Genomic DNA, 27,556 nt, shown 5'->3' with positions numbered 1-27,556 from the left:
TTATCTATCCAGCTGTCTATCTAATAGCTACCTACCTAGGTCTATTATAGACACTATTTTTGACTCTTTATCATGCAAGGTAAAATATAAGTGTTCATTATATATCTATTCTTTGGTTTTTGGGATGATTAATTGTACAAATTGGAATCACATACATTGTATAAATATTATTCACTGAATAAAAGCAGTATGAATGGACCTGTGAGAAGGTAATGTTTTCTTTGGGTCAAAAGCCAAAGAAATTCCTCCCGAAAAAGAATGTTTCTTGGAGGAACATCAATAGCTCAAAATACTGTCTCATCTTTGTTTACTTCAGATATGTGCTATGACTTTTATACTTTCATATAGGCTTCTTTTAAAATTTTTAACTGTTTTTATTTTTTATTGTTGCTAAAATAACCATATAATATTACTTTATCCCCAAATTTCCTGTGTATACTGCTTGTTACAAAGAATAAGTTTTCTTTGTGAAAACATATTTTTCAGAGTCCTCTAACTACCTGTTCTGATTTGGCTAACCTACCTTTCAGCCTTATTTCTCAGTAGCCACGCCAGGATTTTCCTCTCCTTGCACCCCTGGATTAGAGTCATAGTTCTGGAAGCTTATGTAGTATTCTTTCCTACATTTTCTTTCCGTTGGCTATAGTACTTTCACAAATAGTATTTATGAGAAATGATAAAAGGTTAGAAATATTTGCACACCTAAAAGTATTCTGACAGATGTAACATTTTTGAATGACCAGGGATAAATGCCTCTACTGTACTCAGGGACAGAACCTGGAAGCCAGGCATGTTAAATCAAGTTTAGCCTAAACTACCTCCTTGCCTACTTTAAGTTCAGCATAATGGTTTCTGTGTACATTGTGAACTATAATAAGTGAAGATGTAAACAGAATGTAGCATACACTCGTGCCTTGAGTTTTGGCCAATCAAATGTAGACAATTGTTCAAACCATGTTCAAATAAGGCAAACACTGAGCTGTAACCAATCCACCTGTTTCTGTACCTCACTTCTGTTTTCTGTAGGTCATTTCCTTTTTCTGTCCATAAATATTCTTCTACCATGTAGTTGCACTGGAGTCGCGAAGCCTGTTGCCCAATTTGCAAATCATTCATCGCTCAATTAATTAGATTTAATTCAGCTGAAGTTTTTTCTTTTATCAGATGGCATCAGATGTGGGATCCGAAGTAGAGCTTCTAACAACCCACAGGAGCACGGAGTGACCAAGTGAGGTACCTGCAGGACCCATTGGTGTTCATCGATCTCTCGGAGCAGCTGGGGATCATGGTAAGTTGTCTCTCAGATTTTGGAGCTCCACAGATTTGTGTTTTGAGCTTTCTGAGTTTCTTTGAACAAATTTCTGATCCAAATTGGATTTGGAAGTCGCAACAGAAACTGGACTGGGTTCGGGATTGGATTTGATCTAGTAAATAACTGGCTTGGATCCAGTTAGGAACCTCTTACATCTGACGGGGAAGAAAGAAACTGGGAGTAAATAGTAATATTACAGGGGGTATGAAATTTAGCTTTTGGAAACTCCGGGGCATTTTGGTGTTCTATCCGTTCATTTTATTTTTCTTGCTTGCATAGGTAGGAAAAAGTCCTGGGTTATCTTAATCAGGGGAACCTGAGAGCAAAGCCAATATCTGAGGTAAAAAGGGATTCTTAAATTCTGAAAAACTGAGTTCCTTCCAGCTTATACATGCATATGTGTTAGGCCCTAAAAGGAGCAAAGTCTTACAGAAATGGAAAAATCTGACTAAAGATATCTTACAATGGAACATTCCAAAAGAAAAACAATGAACTAAAGTGCATCTGAAAATGAGGGCTCCCAAATTAGTCTCATCTAGGGATGCCTATTGATATGTAGAAGCTTCTAAAAAGATTTTAATCTTTTTATTTAAAGACTGACGAAAGGAAAATAAAAAGCCTAAGTGACTAATTGATTAAAACAATTAATTCTGCTAACTTTTTAGCTTAGTTACTACCCTAATCCAAAGGAAATAGACTGAAGTACCTATTGGCTGACTTTGAGTAAGTAATGGTGTACATTTTACCTTGGTAAAGGATGGAACTGGATTAGAAGCCCTCGCCTCAGTAAAGTCCCTCTTGGATAAAATGGATTTGACATCATGGGATGTTAACCCCTATTCTTTTTACATTAATCTGCCTTGCGCTGTTTGCTGACAGCAGTGGATGGCAGGATTAAGCATGTACAGGACCACAGAACACGGAGGACTTCTTCTCCCCAAAGGGAAAAACTTGAGAGCTGATGGGACTGCTGGAAAAGATCCCTTTGCAACCGACAAGTGGCTGCCTAAACTTTTGATTCAGTATCACTGCAATGGATGGGTCTTTCTCTGGCCTCTCTGAGCTCTTCCTTCCCCACCCTGCCACAGGCAATGCTGCTCTCTCTGTTGCTCTCTGCACAAACCAGATGTGGGAACAGTAAAAGTCATCAACTTTTGCAAAGTTTTAATTAATGAGAAAAAGGATTCTTGAGGCTAATCTTAAGCTATAGCAAATCTGGTGTGCTTTGTGCTATGAATTTTTCTTTCTGTGTTGCTCCATCATGAAGTGGGATACCTTAGGATAGAACATGGGCTTAGGACCACAAAAGCTTTCTGTTCAAGATGGCCCAGCAAGCTGGTCAGTAACAGACTTTGCTGTAGAGGTCCCTGAAAGAAACAAAAAACTGGATGAGGTCTCCATCTTATGTCCTTGGGAGCTTGGCATTATAACCACGTGGTGGTACTTTCTGTTTGTTTCTGCCATCTGGGGGACAGGAATTTGGAGATTCATTTTATAGTTAGCTCTAAAAATTATCTTGATCATTAAAATCTATTGCAAGCACAAAATTGACTGCTCTAGGCTCCTGGGAAGAGCAATGGAAACTGCCTAGTGCTGTAGCTTAATAGCTAAGGTTTTGTCTTTTCACAGTGATGGCCTGGGTTCAGGGTTCAGTTTCTGGCTTTAAGAATGAATCCTTTCTGGTTTGCTGTCTTCATGACCTTTACCATTTGTTGATTCTCTTCCCCTCCATGAACCGTCTTGAATTTTTTTTTCTGTGAGCTACCTTTGGAGAGTCTAGATCTTCTAAAACTGCTAACTACCTCTTTAAAAATACCTGATACACTTGTAGTTAAGTTATAACCTTCATTGAGGCTTGTAACTTTCACCTGTGAGATTAGCTTTGGTAAAGTTTAAAAGCCAGAAATATTGGTCATTTGGCCCAGCTAAAGTAGAGTAATAACAAATTTAAAAAGGCTTTTTTTTTTTTTTCAGAGAGCATTATGGTTAAAAGTCAGCTTAATTAAAAGTGGATATTCAAGCTATACATACATTTTAAAAGGGTCTTTACATTTTTCTCTTCTTAAATCTTGTTTTCCTGGGAAAAAGATTTTTTCTTCTCATCTGGCTGAATTGTTTTCCTCCATTATGTTTTACTACTCTTAATGCATGCATGAGAGGATTTAAGATATCTTCTATTAGCCTAGGATAAAACAGAAGAGGGACTATAGATCCTGTTTTGGGAAAAACCCCTGTTTTCTTCATGAAACTCCAGGAATTGAAAGTGGATAGATCCCAATCAAAATCTAAGGCTCTGTTCTGTTTTGCATTGTTTTATCTGATGGTTTTGAGTTTTGATAGAATCAGAAATTACTTTGTGTAATGAGAGAGCTTTGGTGCATATAACCAGGGGGAGGAAATATACCGTTAAGGATGGCTAATGATAGTTATGAAGGAATACTTGATTCTTTGCACCTTTGGATCAAAGAGGCATGCTCTTGGCCACCTAGAAGCCATGTAAATGTCCCCACCCACACTGAGGTAAGACTCCCATGGAGGATGGCTTAATCACAAGGTGGGCTGGTCAACTTTGGGTTGCTTTGCAATAAAATGCATGGCAAAGGATTGCACCGTCTTCTCCCATAGCATTTCCCTATGTTTGGGGATCCAGGATGAAATATAAAAATGGAACCCTAATTTTGGGGATCCGTTTTTGCCTTCCAGCTGTGCCTGCTTATTAGGCCCTATAAAATACATGTGTTCCTAGCCCAGTTGCTCTAAGAGTCCACCCTAAAGCCAGTAAACCAATTAAGAAACTTAAAAACTGGCAAATGAAGAATCCTAAAACTACTGGATCTTCTGTCTGAGTTTGGAGTTATATATTTGTTGTATGTGTGATGTTTATATAAAGAGCTCTAATTAATTGGCTTAAAGAAAAATAAGCACTTAAATAAAATATTTTCTTAGAAAAATAAAAACTGTAATGCTTTTTAGTTCATATGGCTTTACTAATATTTGGGAAATAAAAACAGCTTTAAAGATTATTGGTAAAATGAAGACATTTGGTCTAAATTAGGCAGGTCAGATATTAGATTTGCTAAATGCTTTAAGGTCATAAACTGCTTCTTTGGCTTTTGAACATTGTTCAACTTGTTCAATGTGCCTGTTTATAGCTAGGTAAGGCCTGGGGACATGTGAAATTAGCCATGTCCCTAGCTATGCTGGAAAGAGTCAGACCTTATTTGCACTTCTGTCTGGTATTCTAGGCTCTAAACTCAGTACATACTTAAAGTCGCTTGCTAACCAGATTTTTCACCAAAAGATGCTAAGAGTTAACAAAATAACATGTACTTGAAACTACTGAAGAAACACTTTTACTTGCAAGGTATGTAAAGAAAATAAAATGTACTTTCAGTAAAGGATTATAAGAAGGCATGGGGAATGTAAATTTTTGCTTAGTCTAGAGGGTTCAAGGATTGTTTTAAATTAGATAGGATAAAACTGAGCAAATTGTTAAAGATTTGTGAAAAATTAATCTTGTAAAAAATTCTATGTGAAACTAGGGCTAAGTTTAAAGGGGTGTTATTCAGTTTTTCTATAAATTGAACATTAGAATAAAGCACAACAGGGTTTTCTTTGAGCACTGATTTGCTCCTTAACAAAAATTTGTAAAGGGTTATAAAAGGTTTATGAGAATCTCATCTTATGGTCAAACTGATTAAGATTGGATTGATTTGTCTATAAGTTTTTATTAAAGATTAAGGTTGACATTAATAGTACATTAATGCAAGGGTAAAATTTGTCTTTCTGTCTCAAACAAGATTTCATGTAATATTAAAGGATAATGAAAGATTTTTGTTTGCCTTTTGAATAAACTACAAAAAAAAGAAGGGAAAGATAAAAGACAGATGGTTTGGGAAGCTAAGTCTTCCCTCTGTCAGTGAGCAAAAGGCTTTTTTGCATTTTTAAAATTTTTGAGTCATCATTTTGGCTAAAAGAGTGACTTATGGTGATCTTGAATTCTATTTCATAATATTAAGTGTTTTAAACCTTTAAATTTGATAGGCTTCCCAAAATCAAGTTTCAGCTTTAAAATTGTCTTTTCTGATCTCTTATTTTGGGATGCTACAGAGGCCCCCTGAAGCACCCAAAAGAGAGGTAAACAGGATTATTTGACATGTTAAATTACATGGAAAACATTGTCAAAATAAAAAATAATGTTTCACCTTATTCAGGTGTATGTTAGTGAATAATGTTAATATATGTTCCAGAATTCTATGAGATTTCTAAAATTCTAACATGTCTGGCTATATGCTATCAATCGTAATAATGGTCATTATGTTAAATTATTGTGAGCCACAGGAACAACTAAATTTCCTTGTCAATTGTGTCTTTAACTATGACTATTCAAAATGGTTTCCACAGTTAACTGCTTAATGCTGATGAAGTTTCTGAAAACTTCACAAGCACCCAAAATCCTAGAATATGGTATCTTTTAGGAGGTTCATGAAAAAATGGAAAGGACCTTGAAAAGTTCTCATGAACACAGGTTTCTGATGACTTTAGAATCATATCGTATAGACCGGGTAAGAATTCCTGGAACTTTAATGAAAAGACTGGTTTGTAAAATTGCTGACCCGTGTAGAACAAAAATTAATTGAATATCAAGAAAATATTTTGCCAGATTTTCATGCTAAATCAGCCAGTACTGAAGTGGTTTTGATATAGAATTTGAATGAACTCTGTAGTGTAAGTCAAATTACTTGTGATAACCCATCCATTATCAGTGCTATGCACCCAAATTGGAGAAACAACTGATATTCAAAAGGACATGAGTCTATTGTTAACTAAACATGGACTCATGGAGAACCAGGATGACCTCCTTGTTTTTCCTGAGTCCTTAAAGCTTTTGTTATTAAAAGTTCTGCATTTTATAACACATCATAGAAAAGATTAAGTGATCCAAATTAAATATATACTGGTTTGGTGACTTCTAAATTGCTAAAATAGTTTATGACCAATGTTTGGTTTGTCAAACCCATATTCCTGGGAAGATAATCAAATCTTCAGGTACACACAGCTATCTGATGGGCCATTTAAACATTTATAGAGGAATTCCATTCAATTGTCATTTTTAGTGCCTGTTTTCTGTATTACAGATTTCCCTTGCAAGAGGACTGATATTATTGCACTAGATTATTATGCCACAGTGTATTTTCATGAGGTAAAGAAAGCTTTTTATGGTTCACTGACTGAGGACTGTCAACCCTTTCACAATCTAGAACCCAAAGATTAAATTTTCTGAGATGATCAGAGAGAGACTGCCCTTGCCATTCACACTGCAGCAGAACTTCAAGATGTGAACCTTGAGTTCATAATCTCACAACTGAGAAGGGTCCCTCCACACTCTTGGAATTGTACACCCATTGGAACCCTTAAGGTAAAGCTAACTAGGGAAGCTTCTCCCCAGAAAAAATGGCTTTTTTGATGGAAAGTGCCTTTTCCAAGATCACATATCAAGACTTCTCTACTATCATGAGACTCTTATCTTCGAATATTTTTCCCTTGCTTATCCCTCTATGAACAATAGTAGTGAAAAGGGACTCTGTTGCATGTTCTTATGGGGCATAATTTTGTTAGAAGGATTTTGCAGCCAGCCTTATACATGGATAATCTTATAGCTTAATAGATGAAAGATGAAGACCCAATGTAGGTGAGAAACGTTAATGGTACATACATTGCCTCATAATCAGTCAGAAACAGAACATTGTTCACTCCTCTTAACTCACCTCATGAGTTAAAGAGAACATTTCCAGGAGGCCTTCACTCTTCTAGAAGGTCATCATTCATTAGCTCCTTTTTCTGTGATTTGAAATAAACAATGATTAGAAATATATCCCTCATGATACTCTCTATTGCAGATTCTACTGTAAAGGCTATGGTTACACAAAAGACTTTAATTTCTCTTCTGAAAGTTACGCTAAACAATAGGGTTGACTAAATAGATGGGTGCAGTGGCTCACGCCTGTAATCCTAGCACTTTGGGAGGCTGAGGTGGGTGGATCACCTGAGGTCAGGAGTTCAAGAATTGACTAAATATAAAAGTATCTGTGCAGGTGCCAGCAATTGCAGCCTATGGAGAAATAGAAATACATCAAATGTAGGTTATAGAGATTCAGTTGTAGGGAATTAACAAAGAGACTGCTTAGTTAAGTGAGTAGACTCTTCATATAGTTCAATTTTTGATCTATTTGACTTTAGGTGGTTTGGCTTATTGGGGACCCTGGGTAAGGAGCATATTCCAAACTCTTGGTACTATCCTCCTGATAGTCATAATAGTAGTCTCCCTGGTGGGCTGTGTTGTCTCAAAAGTTTTATGTGTCTGCATAAGGCTATCTCTAGAATGTCAAATGGTCTCTCTTCAACTGGAATGGCAAGAATTGAAAGAAATGCATGATCATGAGGACATGGTAACCTATGAATGACATGCTGAGACCAGAAACCCAAAATGATGGTAACTGAGAGTAGTGCTACGACCTTAAGGTCACACTCTCACCTAAGTGAGAACCTTACCAATAAGGGGGAATTTTTTTAACAAAATTATGGGAAGCCATTGTTTTGGATTGGATGCATGCACTAGGCCCCAGCAGACCAAACCAAAATGGATTCAGTCATGCTAAATGTGACATAATCAAACTAAAACTTAGGAAACACAGAGATCCTAGAACAGACCAGGTTTTGTTTCTCCTGTAAACAGACCACTCCAGCATAAGGAGGTAAACCTCTACTCAGTCCTTGTTCCCATCTTGCAAAACTCACTGTTCTACTCTTTCCCAGTGGGTTTCAAGACCAATGGTGATAGTGACATCAATGACTAATGTTTTGGTAATCCCTCCAATTTTAGAAGATGACCAAGCCTAAACTGCCTCCTTGCATATTTTAAGTTCAGCCTAAAGGTTTTCTGTGCAACATGAACTATAACAAGTGGAGGTGTAAATAGACCATAGCCTACACTTGTGCCAATCACTGAGTTTTGGCCAACCATATTCAAATAAGGCAAACACTGAGCTGTACCCAATCCAGTTGTTTCTGTATCTTGATTCTGTTTTCTGTACATCACTTTCCTTTTTCTCTCCATAAATCTTCTTCCACCATGTGGCTGCATTGGAGTCTCTGAGCTTACTCTGGCTGGGGGCTGCCTGATCTACAAATCGTTCATTGCTCAATTAAACTCCTTTAAATGTAATTTGGCTGCAGTTTTTCTTCTACAGGGCATTAATTTCATCACTATTCTCTAGGGAGATTATCATTTTTATTTTTGCCTTACTTCCAATGCTTAATTAGTATACAATTGAATTGTCCTTAAAGGTTCTGAATTCTACTAGATCCTACCTGGGCACTAGCATTTTCCTGTTAGTGTTTCAACACTGGTTTCCTCCACGTTGATATATCCATCAATATGGTTATATTGACCCTGTGATGCCTCTTCATTTAGGTTTAGATTAGTTTTCTCAACTTAGTCTATGCATTGCAGTCACCAGAGGAGCTTTATAATACACTGCTACCTGGACTCCCTTCCCAGAGATTCTTAATTCTGAGAGCAGCCTGGCTAAAAAAGCCAAGGTGCAGCCAAGATTGAAAATGTTAGCCTAGAGAAACTCTAAAATCTAAGATGTCAATGGGGAAGCAGCATGAAGTCTTGGTTACAACCTCTATGGCTAAATTGCCTGGGTTTAAATCCAAGCTCTACCATTTAATATCTGTGTGACCACAGGCAACCACATTTCTCTTGCATCAGATTTAATTGGGGTATAATTCTAATTTATTTGTAAGTTGAGGTATCTACAGATTGAGTTATAATCATAATAATGATTCATATGGTTGTCATATGGATTCAATAAATTAATATTAGATAATACTTAAACCATAATGTTATAGAAATATAAAGTAAATAAATGGACCAGCTACAGAACATTATTCGAATCTCTTAAATTCTTAGCTTCTCACTTTCCAACACTTTGAACCCTGCCTTTTCTCTGAGTCCATCATTCCATCCATGGTTTTGTTTACTTTTGGAATATTCTAGACTCCATAGTCCATCATTTAGTTCCTTTTTTGCCAGCATTCTCAATTTCCTACCTCTGTGGTCATTCTGATGATGGAAATCACCCATTGAATTATTCCTCAATTTTGCATCTCCACTCCTCATTTGGACTGTTGAATGCTGTTGAGACTAAGATATCATTACACATTTATGGGCTAGGGCCATTACGGGTTCTCAGCACTACTCTGAATTTTGTCATGTGTCCCTGGCAGAATCTTCCATTCCTCGCAGTGATTTCTCCAAACCCCTTTTTTCTCTACAAACTGTTTATTGAGTTTCTTTTCCATCTCAGAAAACAACTTTGCCTCCCACTTCTTTAAAAAGTTAGAGATGACTTATTTGCCTTTTTACAGATAGATAAGAGATTTGCTTGGACCCGGGAGGTGGAGGTTGCCATGAGCCAAGATCACACCACTGCACTCCAGCCTGGTGACAGAGTGAGACTCTGTCTCAAAAAAAAGAAAAAAAGCTTCTCTTTGGCTTCTGAAATTTTTCCTTTTGGTTCTCCTTCTATGATATTTCTTTCCATTCTTCTCTGTGGAATTATTTTCTTTTGTCCACTCATTTAGGATTGATGTGTCACAATTATGACCTTGGCTTTCTAATCCTGGGTGTCCCCCCTACTACTTACATTCTGAAACGATTGTGTCTAAACTATGGTTCTGCTGCCTAGAACTCACCCTGATCTCTACTTCTTGAACTACAACTGCCCAATAGAGCTTTTCCACCTGGAAGTCCTAAGGAATCTCTAAAACTGAATTCACTTTCTTCTCCCCAATTTTGTTTTCCTTCAAGTACTACTGACTTTAGTAATTAGTGAATGGTTATGTTAATGACTGACTTCCTGGACAAAAATCTAGGAATCACTGCTGATACCATCCTCACGTTCACATCATAGTTTAGATAAGCTCCAAGTCTAGTTGCTTCAACTTCTACGCCCTCTTTTATCTGCCCCTACATCCCAATACCAATCTGCATTATTATTGGATTATCTCAGAATTTGTTCTTTTATTCAAGCTTACTATAATTGTCTCCTAGTTTATTTTCCCATCTTTCTCCTTATTTCTTCTAATCTACTCTTCACAATAGAATTCTTTGCAAAACTCATGTAAAAGGAAATGTTTATGTGTTTTTAAAATGATGATTAAACTTGTTTTCCCTTTTGCTTGATACCATTATAAAAAGTGATTTGACCCACTCTGTAGGAAAGGATGAGACCATTTCATCTCCTAGGGAATGGAGACCAAGCAATTATGCTTCTTGAAGATACAGTCCATCCTTCACTGAAGGAAAGAAAGCCAACTTTCCTCATGCTAATGGTTTGGACTGTTTATAGTTTTAATCCACCAAGATAGCTATTGTGACAGAATAGAAAAGAATGTCATTTTTAGGAGAATAGCAATCTCTCTGTGTATATCTTTTTTCTTTCTTTGTAGTAGCTAGAACAGTGGTTCTCAAGGTATGCTCCAGACCAGCATGTTTATTACTTGGGAACTTGTCATAAACACAAATTACTGGGTCCTACCCCCATCTACTGAATTAGAGATTCTGGCAACTTGTGTTTTAAGAAGCCCCCCAGGCAATTCTGGTGCAAGTTAATGTTTGAGAACCATTGGTCTAGAATGATATCTTCCATATACTGGGTGTTAAAAAATTATTTGTTGAAAACATGCATAAACATTGTTAAAAAGAGATAGAAGAGCCTTGAAGTTGATGAGTTGCTATGAAAGGCACTGTGGAAACTCCTAAAAACCTTGTTGAATTAGAATTCTTTCCACAAAAAGACTGTCTTCCTATGAGGGGGCCTTCAGGTTAAGAGTGGATCTGTCTCTTCATCTGCACCCAGAACTTTTCTTTGCAGCATCTTCTGGGACAGCCCTAACTCCAGTAATAGCCGCTGGATACCAGTCAAGGAATTTGCAAGGAGTTTTGGCTTGGGAGTAGCTGTGAGGAGCCTGAGCTGGGCAGGTAGGAGATGGATAATGTTATTTTATATAGCCACTGTTCATCATAACATTACATGTTAGTCTGGCTGAGGCTTAAGTTATATCACAGGCACACTAGCACAATAGACTAGAACAAAGTATGTTTTTCCACACCACTCTTAATACTATATAAGACTCTATTGCCAACAGAATGGTTTAAAAGGACAGAAAGAAACTCTTCCTTGGTGCTTCAGATGTCAGCAAAATCTTCAATTTATGATTAAGACTAGAAGATAGCAGGCATTATAAGGTCATAATTAGAATCATACAAGAAATATGTTTCTTGTGGCTAATATATGAGCAGGATAGTGATTTTGATGCAATTTTTATAAGGTACCCCAGTCTGTTGACCCTAATTGTTTCCCTAAGAGGGTCATGAAACATAATCCACAAATCCATCCCTCCTCATTCATCTTAAAAAACGATGACTTCATTTTTACAGGAGAGCCCTGGACCTTAGATGATGTAGTAAATATAGTCAGGGAGAAGGACCTTATTGCAATTAGCAAGTTGAAATTTCATGAGGCTGCTAGTGAGGAATCATGTAAACTTTAACCAGGGACTAGCATTATAATGCTTCAAAAATACCAGATTCATGAGGTTAAGAAGACCTGAAGGCAAATGATATGTCTCAGAGCCACCGGCCTCCCATTCCCAGCGGTTGAGGTCATCAACTTTCCAAAACTGAATTAACATTTTGGTCTTTGGTCTTTTTTCTTAATGTCTAAGCACTGTTGAACAAGTCTTTGGACAAGAGAACTGAAAAGCTGGGTAAGTCACCCTCTGGAATGTCTGTGAGGTTAGTAGGAGTGACCTGCATATATCCTGCACTGGAGAACTAGCTCAGAGAATATTAGCACAAGGAGCTTTAAACATGAGAATTGTTAATAATTCTACCTGGCATTAATGTGGCCTGGGGTTTCTTAGTGAATTTTCCATTCTAAAGAAACTCTGTTAAAAACTGAACAGTGCCCAAAATGGTTAAAGACTACTCAAGGTAAAGGAAAAGAATAAAGTGTGGCTATTTCCTGCAAAATATTTCCTTCCACCCACCTATCCATAGGAACGGGTATGAAACAAAAGTGAAACAAGAATGAAAGGCCTTGAACACAGATATTTAGGCTCTCTTGGAGTCAGCCGCTGTTGTACTTGGCTACAGGCTGTTGGACAGCTGCTGAGGCCAGTGGATTCTGACATCTTCTGAGAGGAAACCAACCCAGCCAGTTCTCGCTGGTATAGTTCAGAACACCCACGGTGGGAATGTGACAGGGAAGGTCCTCCAGGCCCAATATCGCTGGAGAACTTGGGGGTTTGAGAGCAGATCATGGACCTTTTGTGGACAGCAAGGAAAACAGGTCCATACTAGGCTGGGCTATAAGCTTTAATTTTTTCCAGGATTACTGGGGCATCTGAGTGAAGGTAGCAGGGCAAGGAGAAGGGAGTGGGCATTCTTAGAGGGTCACAGCAAATCATTGTATTCCAGATGTTGTGTGTAAAACATATCCATCCTAAAGACTAACTTATCTAGGCAAGAATTAGGTGACTATTGAGCAAGAATTTCTTGAGATGAGAGTGGTTGGTCATCAGTGATTGAAGTCAGTAAGTTATAACTAGAACTTGAAAGCAAGCAGGGAGTCCTGCTGTGGTTGGAACCAAGTGTAACCTATTTAAAATGCTAGGCCCACACTCCTGGAAGCATGCAAAGTGAAGGTCTTCCACGACTTTCCTTTTTATGTTCTACATTTTGATGTCTACAGAGAATCCAAGGCACATGCCTTGACATCCTGTCTCTTTTCCAGGGGGCTATATTTCCCACATGTCTCAAATTAAGCATTAAGAGCTTTGATTTCAGAGACTTCAGGATACCCAAGGAGTGAAAAGAAATGGAGAATAGAACTTTCAACTAAGTGTAATGTTTTCTCTCACCATAATTAAAATGTGGAATGTCTTCAGGGTGAGAACACAAATAGAAGTGAATAACCCTGACTATTTGAAATGTCTCATTTTATAAAGTTTAGGACCTAAGAATGAACAAATAAAAGAGTTGCCAAATACTGACATAATCTCTGAATCCATGTAATTATTTTATGTTCCCCACCATGACCATGAGTAACAAAGTAGTTCCAAGAAATCATCCTATGGCTCTCTACTCACAAAATCTTCAGATATGAAGGCCAAAATCCATATACAATATCTAAGGTCTTCTAAAACTCAAAGCCTAAAACCTCTGCAGCTTTAGCTCTCATCACATTTATATTTTCCCAGTGTGACCAGACCATGATGAGCACTCAGTACAGAAGCATGTAAAATAAAGTCTCCTGGCTGGATAATACCACATCTTTAAAGAACCATTCAGGGCTACAAACACTCAGCACTCTCCTTCTTCCCCAGACATAACAATTACTATTGTATGCTTCTATAATAGTACTCATGAAACTTTGAGATTTTATGCAAAAACAAGATCATTCCACTTTGCATCCCTAGAATTTAGCATAGTCCCAGTTTACTTTACTTCATAAAGTAAACAATAAATACTGAATGCACGAGTGAATGAATGAATGAACAAGTAGCCAAAATGCAAGCATGTATAATGCCTTAGCTAAGAGAACTTTGTAGAACCAAGACCAGGATCAAAAATTAAACACAGCAATTTAAGCCCCTACTTTCCTCAAACCCCCCCCCAACAATGCTATGTTACATGAATCCATTTATTCTTTGTTTTGCATTGAATATCTATAGCTATATATAAAGTGAACGCCTGGTGAGTGGGTGGGTGGTGGTGTTCACTCTTATTTAGTGGAATGTGAATATGTCAGAATAACAGAAAATAGAAAGAAAAAGGTTTATTCAAAGCTGTCAGTTCTCATGCCTGTTTTTAAAATCTGTGATGGTGCCTAGATGGTTCAAATTTAATATTCGTATCTACTTTATCACATCAAATATGATCATTAGCAAACAGTGTTTGAATAGTAGCTGTTTCCTGACTGACAATAGCCATCCGGTAGTACCCACTTTCCCATATGCCTGGGACTGATACAGTTCAGATAGTCTGGAAAACAGTGGGAGGAAGGAAGTAATTAAAAATAAAGGGGAAGCTTGGGGCAAAGGATAAACATCAATTTTATCTCACACAAGAATATTCCTATATTTGTTCTCTTAAAAATTATAGGTGGAGACAGAAATACTATTTTTAAACCTATTTTATATCCTCAAATGGGAATGCATTCTTGCCCATAGAGGGTCAGGAAATCCTGAGGATGGGCACTGGTGTTCAAAAGAAGCTTACAACTGTAGGCTTAGAAAACAGAAAGAAATTAGCTCTGGAATACCATGGAAGTGGATGAAGCTAGAAAAGTGGACAGTGGTACTATTATAAATTCAGAGGCCCAAGCAACATTTATAATAGGTTGACTGCCCCTCACCCACTCAAAGAAACACTTCACTGTCACCAGCAATACCTTTACCATGTCGGGCAGGGAACAGGGGTGAGTAGGAGACAGACCTGGCCTTCGGGGTCTGTAAGTGCTATAGAATCTTTTCAGGCAGCAGCTTTTCCCAGAAAGTTGGAGGAAAAGGTGTTCAGCAATAATTTATAAACACTGAAGAACCAAAGAATGCATTCTTAATTTTAGGACTGGTTGCAAAAACTGTCCCGTTCGTTCCATTCCTATCCAGCTTATTTTGATCATTCACCTAAATTATGTTTCCCAGACATCCCCTACCTCCAATTAGGTGGGTCATGCAGTGAGCTGTGGCCAATGGAATATGGAAAGAAGTGATTGATGCCATTTTCCAGGCCTGGATCAGGATCCCCTACCATCATCTTCCTCATCCATAGACTGAATGTGAAGGAACCTGGGACTCTAGAGAAGGAAAGTGCCCCAAGACAGAGAGAGTCTAGGTCCCCTTATATGAACTACTCATAAGGCAGCCTACCAAACAAGAGGGTCCCCCCCTTCAGCCATTTGGATTTTATGCCCTTCTACAAAGCCACTGAGATCTGGAGTTTATTGATTACAATAGAGATAGAGCTGCTGCTTCCAACCCTTTCACAAAAATGACTCAGATGGTCTCATGTACCATGTCCTCCCATGCCCTCTGTCACTCTCAGGAGCATCTTCTTGACATCTCCTCTGCCATTTGGAGCATACAAGCCAACTGTTTATTCAGAATTGTCAAAAACTCATTTATGGCTAGAATAGCAATGACATTTAAATAGCCAAAGAATCAACAGAGTAATTTTTGGAGAAAAGGTATAAAAAATTGAGGGAACATGATGAGCAATGCTTTTAGTCACCATGGCGTGCTTTTATTCATTGATGCACACATGTAATTTCAGTTAAAGTGCCGGGTCCAATTGCATGTAGCTTTCCCTGTGGTTCCTGAAAGCACTATGATTTTACTAGCATAATGGAGATGTTTAAACATAACATCTCCATTAAACATAATGGATGTTGAAGTGAGCTTAATAAACAAATAAATAGATGAATAATGAACCTTTGTATGCTTGGAGTATAATCATGGGATGCTGGAAGTTCGTTAGGGACTGGGGAACAGATAAAAATGGGACTCTGGTGAGTAAAGAATTTCCTCAAGATCCTGTTGCATATTTGAATCTTAATCTAGCTACACATTCCTCTTATTTACCCATAGAATGAATTAGGATGTAGAACTCCAGTCCAGAGAAGGAGTAACCTAAAAGACTGATCGTTTCCCCAGGTGCCTTCTACCTATCAGTTGCCATCAATTTGGCTTCTTCTATTGCTGCTCTCTAAAAATAAAGGGGAAATTCTTTTTTCAGAAACCATGATTACCTGGCTGACTGTGTTTCCTTACTTTTCCATTTCTACTGTGGCAACTCTAGCCATTTAGTAAATATGAAGATAAAAGCTCATTTAAGAGCAGAATGACTCAGGATTACAGAGTAAAGGAAACAGATGTACCTGCCCATGCAGTTGAGGCAACTAGAAGGATGGGCTTCAACTAAGAGATCCTCACTGAACAAATTGAGGAAAGGGTAAGAAACTCTGTCTACTCAATCTTGCCTGGAGTAGCTGGTGAACTGTTAGAAACAGAAAAACATACTGCAAGTTCCTCCTTCCTGTCTAATGTTCAGAAAAAGTCCTGAGTGTCTTGAGTGCCCCAACCCCCAGCACAGCATGGTAATAGTCATCAAATGCTAAGCCGTGTTTTCACTGGTACCTCTTCTCTCCTTTCACATATATATTTTTTGAACTTCCTTTTGGATTAGGACTCTTCCTCCCCCCGCCCATTCATACACCTCATGTCTATTGTTTTCTAGAAGGTTTCCTACTCACTACTTTTATTTTTTTTCTCAGAGAGACCCTAGACAATTGTTTCACCCTAAGATGGAGGAAAGATCCCTGGGTGACCGTTTGAAGAAATATTTTCCAAGACAACAACCCATTCTAAGTTGTATTATAGCTTGCAAGTATATTCACTTCCCTGGAAGAACCCCGGCCTACTGATATCAAGCTCAGCTGTATGATGTGCTTGAGCTAATACAACGTGAGCATACATGATACATGCTATCACCTTCCAGAAGCTCTGGAAGGCACTGTGAAAGTCTGCCAGTTCTTTTGCTTCTGCCTCCTCCTGTGAAAATGTCACATCTCACAGAGATATTTCTTCTTTATTCTGGACCCAGGAATAAAAGGACACTTGGAGCAGAGCCAAATGGAATCAAGCAGAGACAAAACATCTGCAGCCACCACTACATAATGTAGTCTGTTGTTGTAAGCCTCTAGGATTTGGGGTGTCTATATGAATGTAGCAAAACTGACTAAAATATCCCCTGACCAGAGGCATTAGAAATGGATTTTGTGAATGACAAATGAACTTTATTGGGTTAAGAACCTAAGGTTTTTGATTTATGTTAATACTACTATTACCCTCAACTACTATTCCTCCCCACTTTCAATACCTTAAAACACCCATTAGCCCCTCAAACAGATGAGCTATAATGACATGAAAGGGAAATTCCCAAGATCCTAAAACTGGGTAGGACTAAAAGGATCCAGTTTGAAATTTCTCCAAAAAGCTGGACAGTGGTGATCATCCACCACCCCCATTTTCTGTAAGTCATCACATTACAAGCAAAGAATAGCAGCATTAGCCTCTGTCTTTGTAATAGCCACATAGATAAACTTGAATTTTCTTTTTACCTTTACCCTAATTTGCTCCCAGATTTGCTAGGTAAAAAAAAGCAACATAATTTTAGAAAAAATAACGTCCTTTCCAGCTGCCACTGCAACCTGAGGATGCCCTTTCCGATAATCTCTATATTCTCTAAAAAGTTTCTTATGTTTTCTGTTTCCCACAGAAAGCTTTGAGTTATTTTCTCTCCATGATTTAAGCATAGGTTAACCACTCTATCTGCATTTCTCTAGCTCCTGCCCTTGCTTAATTAGACCTAGGATTTCTTATTTTTGGTATATGCTTTTCTCAATTTACTCTTCCTTTTAATTGTCCTCTTCTTTACACATCAAAGTGAACACTCCTGCATCATGATACTATTGGAAAATAGTTCTCCGTGAATCCCTTGAGTTACTGTACATCTTGAGAGCAGAAGAACTGATAGATTTTTGTTCTACACTATCTTTTTCAAGGATATTTATATAGCAAACAGCCTTGGAAAACATAGTGTCTTGCTCCCGAGCAAAGAGCAAAATTGTTTGCTGTCCATTATAATAAAAATAATGCGCCAGGCACGGTGGCTCAAGCCTGTAATCCCAGCACTTTGGGAGGCCGAGGCAGGTGGATCACAAGGTCAAGAGATCGAGACCATCCTGCTCAACATGGTGAAACCCCGTCTCTACCAGAAATAGAAAAAATTAGCTGGGCATGGTGGCGCGTGCCTGTAATCCCAGCTACTCAGGAAGCTGAGGCAGGAGAATTGCCTGAACCTGGGAAGCGGAGGTTGCGGTGAGCCGAGATTGTGCCATTGCACTCCAGCCTGGGTGACAAGAGCAAAACTCCGTCTCAAAAAAAAAAAAAAAAATGCTTCTGATTGTCTGTGTCCCCACCCAAACCTCACCTTGAATCGTAATAATCCCCATGTGTCAAGGGGAGGGCCAGGTAGAGATAATTGTATCATAGGGGTGGTTTCCCCCATACTGTTCTCACAGTAGTGAATAAGTCTCATGAGATCTGATGGTTTTATAAGGGAGAGTTCCCCTGCACAAACTCTCCTGCCTGCAACCATGTAAGATGTGCCTTTCTCCTCCTTTGCGTTCTGCCATGATCGTGAGGCCTCCCCAGCCATGTGAAATGGTGAGTCCATTAAACCCCTTGTTCTTTGTAAATTACTCAGTCTCAGGTATATATTTATTAGCAGTGTGAGAATAGAATAATATAGTAAATTTGTACTGGTAGAGTGGGGTGCTGCTCTAAAGATACCCAAAAATGTGGAAGTGAATTTGGAACTGAGTAACAGGCAGAGGGTGGAACAGTTTGGAGGGCTCAGAAGAAGACAGGAAAATGTGGGAAAGTTTGGAACTTCCTACAGACTTGGAGGACTCAGAAGACAGGAAGTTGTGGGAAAGTTTGGAACTTCCTAGAGAATGGTTGAATGGCTTGGACAAAAATGCTGATAGTGACATGAAATATAAAGTCCAGGCTGAGGTGGTCTTACATGGAGATGAGGAACTTGTTGAGAACTGGAGTAAAGATGACTCTTGCTATGCAAAGCAACTGGTAACATTTTGCCCTTGCCCTAGAGATGTATGGCACTTCAAACTTGAGAGGGATGATTTAGGGTATCTGGCAGAAGAAAATTCTAAGCAGCAAAGCATTCAAAAGAAAGCAGAGAATAAAAGTTTTAAAAATTTGCAGCCTGATGATTCAGTAGAAAAGAAAAACCCATTTTCTGGGGAGAGATTCAAGCCAGCTGCAGAAATTTGCATAAGTTACAAGGAATGGAATTTTGATCACCAAGACAATGGGGAAAATGTCTCCAGGACACGTCAGAGACTTACACAGCAGGCCCTCCCATCACAGTTCCAGAGGGCTAGGAGGAAAAAATGAATTCCTGGACTGGGTCCAGGGCCCCCCTGCTGTGTGCAGCCTTGAGACTTGGTGCTCTGCATCCCAGCTGCTCTAGCCATGGCTAAAAAGAGCCAACATACAACTCAGGCCATGGCTTCAGAGGGTGCAAACCTCAAGCCTTGGCAGCTTCTATGTGGTGTTGGTTCTGTGGGTGTGCAGAAGAATTGAGTTTTGGGAACCTCTGCCTAGATTTTAGAGGATATATTTAGAAACACCTGGATGTTCAGGCAGAGGTGTGCTGCAGGGGTGGATCCCTTAGGGAAAACCTCTACTAGGGCAGTGTAGAAGGGAAATGTGAAGTTGTAACCTCATACAGAGTCCCTACTGGGGCACTGCCCAGTAGAGCTATGAGAAGAGGGCCACCAACCTCCAGATCCCAGAATGGTCGATCCACTGACAGCATGCACTGGGCACCTGGAAAAGCTACAGACACTCAGTGCCAGCCTGTGAAAGCAGCCAGGGAACAGGGGAGTGTGAGGGGTGTACCCTGCAAAGCCGCAGGGGTGGAGATGCCCAAGGTCATGGAAGCCCACCAGGAAGACCTGGACGTGAGACATGGAGTCAAAGGAGATCATTTTAAAGTTTAATGACTGCCTTATTAGATTTTGGACTTTAAAGTTTAATGACTGCCTTATTAGATTTTGGACTTGCATGGCACCTGTAGCCCCTTTGTTTTGGTCAATTTCTTCCATTTGGAATGGTTGTATTTACCCAGTGCCTGTGGCCCCATTGTATCTAGGAAGTGACTAACTTGTTTTCAGTTTTACAGGGTCATAGGTGGAAGGGACTTGCCTTGTCTAAGATGAGGCTGGACCATGGCCTTTTAGTTAATACTGAAATGAATTAAGACTTTGGGGGACTGTCGGGAAGGCATGACTGGTTTTTAAATGTGAGGACATGAGATTTGGGAGGCGTCAGGTGCAGAATGATATTATTTGTTCCCCACTCCAATCTCACCTTGACTTGTAATAATCCACACATGTGAAAGACAGAGCCAAGTAGAGATAATTGAATTATGCAGGTGGTTTTTCCCTACTGTCCTTGTGGTAGTGAATAAGTCTCATGAGATCTGATGGTTTTATAAAGGGCATGCTCTCTTGCCTGCTATCATGTGAAACGTATCTTTCTCCTTTGCTTTCTATCATGATTGTAAGTCCTCCCAGCCATGTGGAACTGTGACTCCATTAAAGCTCTTTTTTCATATAAATTACCCAGTATCAGGTCTGTCTTTATTAGCAGCATAAGAACAGACTAAGATAGCCTCCCTTTAGGGCAAAGATTGGGTAGATTGGCTTGCAGCCCACTATAAAAAGTTGTGGTGTTCTAAGCTCAGATTTCCTCAGCTTTGAAAAAAACCAACTATGTCTAACCCACAGCATTCATCAAAAGCTACCTATGTCACCTTTGAGAGTCTTAGAGAACATGAGGAGCTGACACAAACATGAATCTCATGCTACCTGCTGTGCTGTCAGTAGTAAAGTCCTTTGTCTCTGAACCAGGAGTTTCATATCTTCTGTCAGCAGCCATAAAACTATGTGGACTAACATTTTATTTTGCAAGTAGGGCAAAATTATGAATCCTTCACAGTACTTGACATATACCACCTCCTGTAAGCTGTATTTGTTATGAATTAATACCCATAAATATTCATGTTTACATTCACATGTATCATATATACTTTCTCACTTTAAAAAAGGTCATAAAATCACAATCTATCCACAACACACACAAACATGATGATCATTTTAATCCCAAAAGTTTGTTTGTTTGTTTGTTTTTTGAGACAGAGTCTCGGTTGCCCAGGCTGTAGTGCAATGGTGTGATCTTGGCTCACTGCAACCAGCACAGTTCCTTGCTCAAATAAAATGTTTGTTGAATGACTGAACAAATTTAAAATTGGAATAACGATTGTACATTATTTACTATAAAATTATCAACTCACTGATACCTCTAGTTACTACTAATATTCTTGATAGAAAGAAAGTTAATATTGACTTAGGTCTCCAAAACAGTAACCCAAATATAGTCAGTATCTTCCAGAAGTGGGCATGTTGGTTTTAAAAAGAATGTATAGAGGCATCTCATTCTTACATGACAAGGATTAAGGTTGGGTTTTTTCATTTTCTGTAAATATTTTGGACTTTTGACCTTCAGTTGTTGCCACAATATCATGTACAGCACTGAAAGCACTGATTATTAAATATCTCATTCAACCTTTTTTTGACAATCTTCTCTTTGTAAGGAAGTTTTAGCCCCTTGGGATTTAAACAAATAAATGAGTAAATTACAATTCAAAAAGCAGCACATTATATAATACAATTAAAAACACTGCAGCATTAGAGAGAGGAACAAGTAAGCCTCAGTATTGGGGTATGTGGTATGTACAATATTGATATTGACATTCTAACTCAGTTTCAAGGCCTCATTCACTTTTTATTCTACTTTTGGCTTCTGACATTTTGATTTTTATGATACTGGTAAAATAGTCCACTTCCTTTTTCTCTGTCCTGACATCCTACTTTAGTAGTTTTTGCAACCAGCCTTTATTTGCTTTTTATCCCTCAAAGAATTTCATTTCAGGTACTTTGTTGTTCTGGGTTTTCTGGTGCTGATCATACATGGTCACCTCCTGTTTGGATCTAGTGTGGTTTGGAGTAGAGTATCTGTGTTTAGTGTTTCTAAAAGCCTGTGATGTAGGTTCTAACATACAGACCTGTTTGAGAACTTCTGCTGTAGGGTCTCCTATGACCCCACTCATTTTGAATTGAAATGGATTATGCACACCAGTAAGCTCATCCTAGTACTTGACATTTACCCAGTTAATTTCTCTCCACCATATAGACTCCTTTTCTCCCATTCTCCTTTTTGACTAGAAGAGCTGGGGCTAGAACTGTGTGTTGTTCTGATTAAGAGTTAACATCATCTTTCTAGGGAAAAAAACTAGAATCCAGGCAATTTTTGTCTTACCACAGCAGTTTGCACAGAACCAGACTCACAAGGAATTAATAATCACAGCAGAATTTGGTGTTAAACTCTTGCCATCCTAGACCAAGTACAGAAGAAAGGGGAGGAGCAAAAGGGAAGTGGAAAAGGTTACAGCTTTCTACCTCTCCTGGTAGAATAGCACACAGGGAGTAAAGAAAGGACTGGGATTTGCCATGGCAGCCTGAAGCTCCTCACAGAAACCAAGAACTGCCTTGTCCAGACATGAGAGGAAAAGCACTTTCTCAGTGAGTCTCGGCAGATCCTATGGTAGCTTCATAGACTAGAGGTGTACTCTGCTTTAGAGAGATAGCTGTAGTGACGGCCGTCTTTATTTATGCAGAAAGCCACACATTTCTGGTTGTGAACAGGCAACCAGTGGTTAGGATGAGCAATAACAGGAAACCCACCCACCACTCTCTTAAAAGCATGTAACTGTAAATTGTGCACATTCTTACATTTTAAACATGTTTACATGTAAAGTTAAGGTGCTGAATTATAATCACATTGCAGCAATCATTTATATTTATGTCCTTTAGTCTTCCAACAATCAGAGAAAGTATCATTACACAGTGGAATTTATTTCCATATCCAGGTGCTATTTGAAACACTGACTTAAGGATCTCTGTCATTTTAAGTGGCCAGTGGAAAGCTGAGTGGTGTGAGTGGGTCCAAGGGTTCTTACTTTCATGGCTCTGTAATCTGAGACTCAAGGGCTGCTGTTTGATTAATTGATTAACTGATTTTATTTATTAATTCATAAAACATTTACTGAGTGCCTATTATGTGCTAAGCATTATGTAAAGTGGTAAAGATAAGAAAAGAAATCACCATCTCAGTGAACTTTTGCAGTAGACAAGGGAACAGTTTCAAAACATTGCTATAAACTGGGCGCGGTGGCTCACAACTGTAATCCCAGCACTCGGGGAGGCCAAGGTGGGTGGATCATTTGAGGTCAGGAGTTCAAGACCAGCCTGACCAACATGGTGAAACCCTGTCTCTAGTGAAAATACAAAAATTAGCTGGGTGTGGTGGCAGGCACCTGTAATCCCAGCTATTTGGGAGGCTGAGACAGGAGAATTGCTTGAACCTGGGAGGTGGAGGTTGCAGTATCTGATGGATAGCTCCATATATGAGTTAAACCTGAAAAGGTTGTACAGGCTGAAGATATAAATTTGAGACCAGAGATGGATTGGTAGAACAGACCTTTGAGGGAGTATATTAAAGAATCAAGTATGAAATTCAAGGCTGGTGTTTCTCAAGCTTTAGGGTATGTGCAGATCACCCAAGTATCCTGTCAAAATACAAGTTCTGATTCAGTAAACTTGGAGTGGGGTCTAATCATCATAATTTCCAACAAACTTCCAGATGATATTGATGCTGCAAGTATGCAGACCACACTTTGAGTAGCAATACTGTAGAAAACACTCGTGTTTAAGGACAGGGAGATGAAGAAAAGTCCACAAAAAGGATTGAGTAGAAGTCAAAGATTTAAGAAGAGAGTTGGCTGTGGTGGTGGGAGGTGTGGGGGACCATAAATAGGAGTATTGTCTTGGAATCCAAGAAAAGAGAGAATTCCGTAAAGAAGAAAATGTTCAACAAAGTCAAAGGCTACTAACAAGTAGAGTAAAATGGTCCGGTAAATGTCTATGAAATCGGCAACTTGAAAATAATTTTGAACTTGGACAGAAGAGTTTTTGTATGATGGAGAGAGAAGTAAATTATAGTGGGAGGCTAATTAACAGTTACGGAAATAAATGGTGGTTGAAGAAATAGACACAGCGAGAATGGATTTTTTTGTTTGTTTGTAAACAGTAACAACAACAAACATTTACCGTGATAGGAAAGAGAGAAATTGGGTGACAGTTTAGGAGAGACAAAGATTTGGAAAGTGTCATTATTTTTAAGATTATAAAAGACATGAGGTTTGTGGTAGGTAGAATAATTCCTTCTTTCCTAATCTCCTGGAATTGTAAATGTCCTGACCCTTCTGCAAACAGTACTTTGCAACTGTGATTAAATTAAGGATTTTGAGATGGAGAGATTATCCTTGGATTATTCAGATGTGCCCTGTGTAATCACAAAGATCCTTTAAAGAAGGGAGCAGGAGAAGAAGAAAGAGTGCTGTGAGCCAAGAAATGCCAGTGGCCCCGAAGAACCACAAAAGACAAGAAACTGATTCTTATCTTAGAGCATCCAGAAAGAACACAGCACAGCACTGCAGACACCTTGATTTTAGACCAGTGAGACTTCTGACATCCTTTCAGAACTGTAAGATAAAGAGAAATTTGTGTTGTTTAAGCCAAAAAGTTTGTGATAATTGTATTGCACCAATAGGAAACTAGTACAAGAATCTTTAATATGTGAATCAAAGAAATTGTAAGGGACAGCCGGTAATATATCTTCTTCACTCATCAAGGGATCACAGCTGACACTCCCATAACAAAGACGGATTAGCCAGAGAAAAGCATAACAAATTTATTTAACCAAAGCTTTATGTGCCATGACAGGCATCATAAATGAAGACCCAGAGACCCCCAGAGAAAACTGTGTATTTTTATGGACAGCCATACAGAAGTGTGATTGGAGGACAAAAACCCATGTTCTAATGGTAATAAAATGGAGGAAATTCAGGAAGTCCTGTTAATTCAAATTCTTCTTTGCTTCCAGGAATAGGGCAAGGCCTTACTTCTGGAATGGGGACCTTATGACCTATTTTAAGAGGAATTTTTAATGACCGTGCTTGAGAGAAGATGGGAGAAGGTCAGAGAGTGACCGCCTAAGAAGAATGAGGATGAGAAGAAAAAATAGACTCTCCTACTATGGAGGTGCAGAGTTTTCTTCAAGACATTAGGTGTAAAGCTATGGACAGAGTAACTATAAACCACCCTTTCATGTGCATCCTTGTCTATGAAATGGGGACCATAATGCCACGTTCATGAAGATAAAATGAAGTAACATGTAAAACGGCTAGGCAAACAAGATGAGTGCAAAGGTGTGGTTCTCTTGCCCATTTTAAGTGCTTTCCGGAAGAATGCTTTGCTGCAGTCCAGGGCATGGCAGCTGCTTCATTGTAACTCAATACTGGAAACTGGCTCCCCCAAATAATCTCCACAGTAACCTGAGCTCTGTTGAGTGTATGAAAAATTGAGAGGGAGACGACCTTGACCCTGGCGTGTCTGGACTACTTCTCCTCTGAATGTTCCTAGGCTAAAACCAAACATTCTTAGTAGATAATCCGTTCCCTTAGCCCTTTCTGTTTCTACCGCGTCGCATGCCCTCTCTGGCTAAATGCTCTCTCCTCCTTCCCAGATTCACATTTAATAAGGAGAAGGTCTCCCAGCAGCTCCTCCAGACCGAGCCACACCTCTGCCTGGGAATCTGGTGCTGCGGTTGCAGGAGCCCGCTGTGCGCCTTCTGGTTTCCATGGAGACCCTGCTTGGTGTCGCCGGAGGCTCCGGAGCTCGAGGGAAACCTAAGCGTTTGTATTTAAATGAGGGAAAGTGGGGGGGAGGGGAAGCAAGAGGAAGGGAACAGGAGAGAGGTCGATGGTGGAGGTGAGCCGGCGGGCGTTCATGGACTTAGGGGACTAGAAAAATCCAGCTGGGTTACTCAGTCATCTCGCGATCGCAGGAGAAATCAGAGGAGGCAGCAGGGGGCAGAGGTGTTTATTTCGTGCGTGAGAAATATCCGACTCCTTTCTGACATCCGGGAGTAAGGGATAGGCAAATAGGAATTCCTTTTCATGTGTCTGGCTCCTGGCTGACAGTGCTGATCTGTTTCGTTTCCAAGAAGCAAGGGAGAGTTCTCGCTCTGCCCAGAGTCTCAAGTCTTAAAGATTCATCGCTGCTATGGGAGGGGGCACACCTCTATTTCACTCTCGACCTTTTTTCCTGCAACATAACTAAATGGAAGCTCTGGAAAGACAGATTCCAAAAGCTTTGGGGTCTGGATTAACTGCTGTTTATTGGCTGACATTCTAGCTGGAGGTTGGGTGAATAGGAGGAGGTTGGGCAGAATGTATGCTAAGATTGAATTGCACTACGGTTCAGATGACGTCAGCTTGAATAAACGTCTGACCTAGTGAATGTTAAATGTGTCTGAGTGACTGAATCTTCAGAAGGGATCGATGGCAGAAACCTCCATGAAAGGACCATGCCACTTCTTTAAGATACTAAGCATGTGATTCTGCTTATCACCCCTGCAACTCCCAGAGCTCTCTCTGGTAGATTCTCAGCTTTCTGCTATAATCGCTGGAACATTACTTACTGTCCTAGATAACTGGATCACGTGGAGTTTGCACGAAAAAAGGAAGTCTCTGAAAAAAGAAAAAGCCGTTATAAGCCATCAGAATGCCTGCTAATGTTACAAAGTGAAAGCAATTCAATTTAATAAACACTTTAAGAGGTCTACTTCTGGCTAAGTGTGTGCAAAATGAGTGAGATGTTCTTTGCCTTCAAGGTGCATACATTCTGTTGGGGAGGCGGATAGGCTCACAAATGTCTCATGGTGCCTGGCAGCAGGCAATATATATCATGGGAACCCCAAGGAAAGTGCAATTAATTTGATAATTAGATTCATATTAGATATCTCTGAGGTCTAGACTTTTATAATCGATGCCGAGAAGTACAGGGAAAAGTTCTCTGCGTAGGGGTGGAATAGAAAAAAATTTAACACATTGCCTATTTGATATAAAGTTTCAGTTCTATAAAATTGTCTGTCAAGTGGCATAGCAAGCTAATTTTCCTATTTTTTCCCTGTCTAACAATGTATTGCTATTGCTGCAATTCATAAGAAACTTTGGCTTGGCCTCTATTCCATTTTTACCACTTGCCTAACCCATTTTATTTTGATATTAGAGGTTCAAGCTTTCATGGTTTTATTTAAAAATAAACTCAGAAGGTAGAATTTTGAGAAAGAATGCTTTAAAACGTATTTGGGTTTAGGCTGAGTAAGAACCATAGATATATGAAGGGCATTGAGATTCTTTTGTAGTTGAGACAGGGCTGAAATAAAGAAGATATCTGTGCCATTTGGGGCTCATTTTCAGAGTCATAGCATATGAGAATTAAGAGATGAGTGACAGCTCCATCACAAATGTTGAAGAAATTTTTGAACTATGTAACA

The 27,556-nt window shown here is 39.1% G+C and overlaps 1 protein-coding gene across 28 annotated transcripts in view; it reads left to right on the top strand.

The window, feature by feature from the left end:
* The window catches only part of LOC128929808 (uncharacterized), a 399,873-nt gene extending 373,111 nt beyond the window's left edge, over positions 1–26,762 (top strand). For all 28 annotated transcript variants that reach the window (XR_013527641.1, XR_013527645.1, XR_013527647.1 and 25 more), the window contains one exon: positions 1,165–26,762. The gene's annotated coding sequence lies outside the window, so the exon portion shown is untranslated. The remainder of the gene's footprint in view (positions 1–1,164) is intronic.
* Positions 26,763–27,556: the final 794 nt, after the last annotated feature.

Source organism: Callithrix jacchus, chromosome 15 (genome assembly GCF_049354715.1).
Source record: "Callithrix jacchus isolate 240 chromosome 15, calJac240_pri, whole genome shotgun sequence".
Lineage (NCBI taxonomy): Eukaryota > Metazoa > Chordata > Mammalia > Primates > Cebidae > Callithrix > Callithrix jacchus.
Note: the sequence above shows the minus strand (reverse complement) of the source record. Positions and strands in the feature narration are given on the sequence as shown.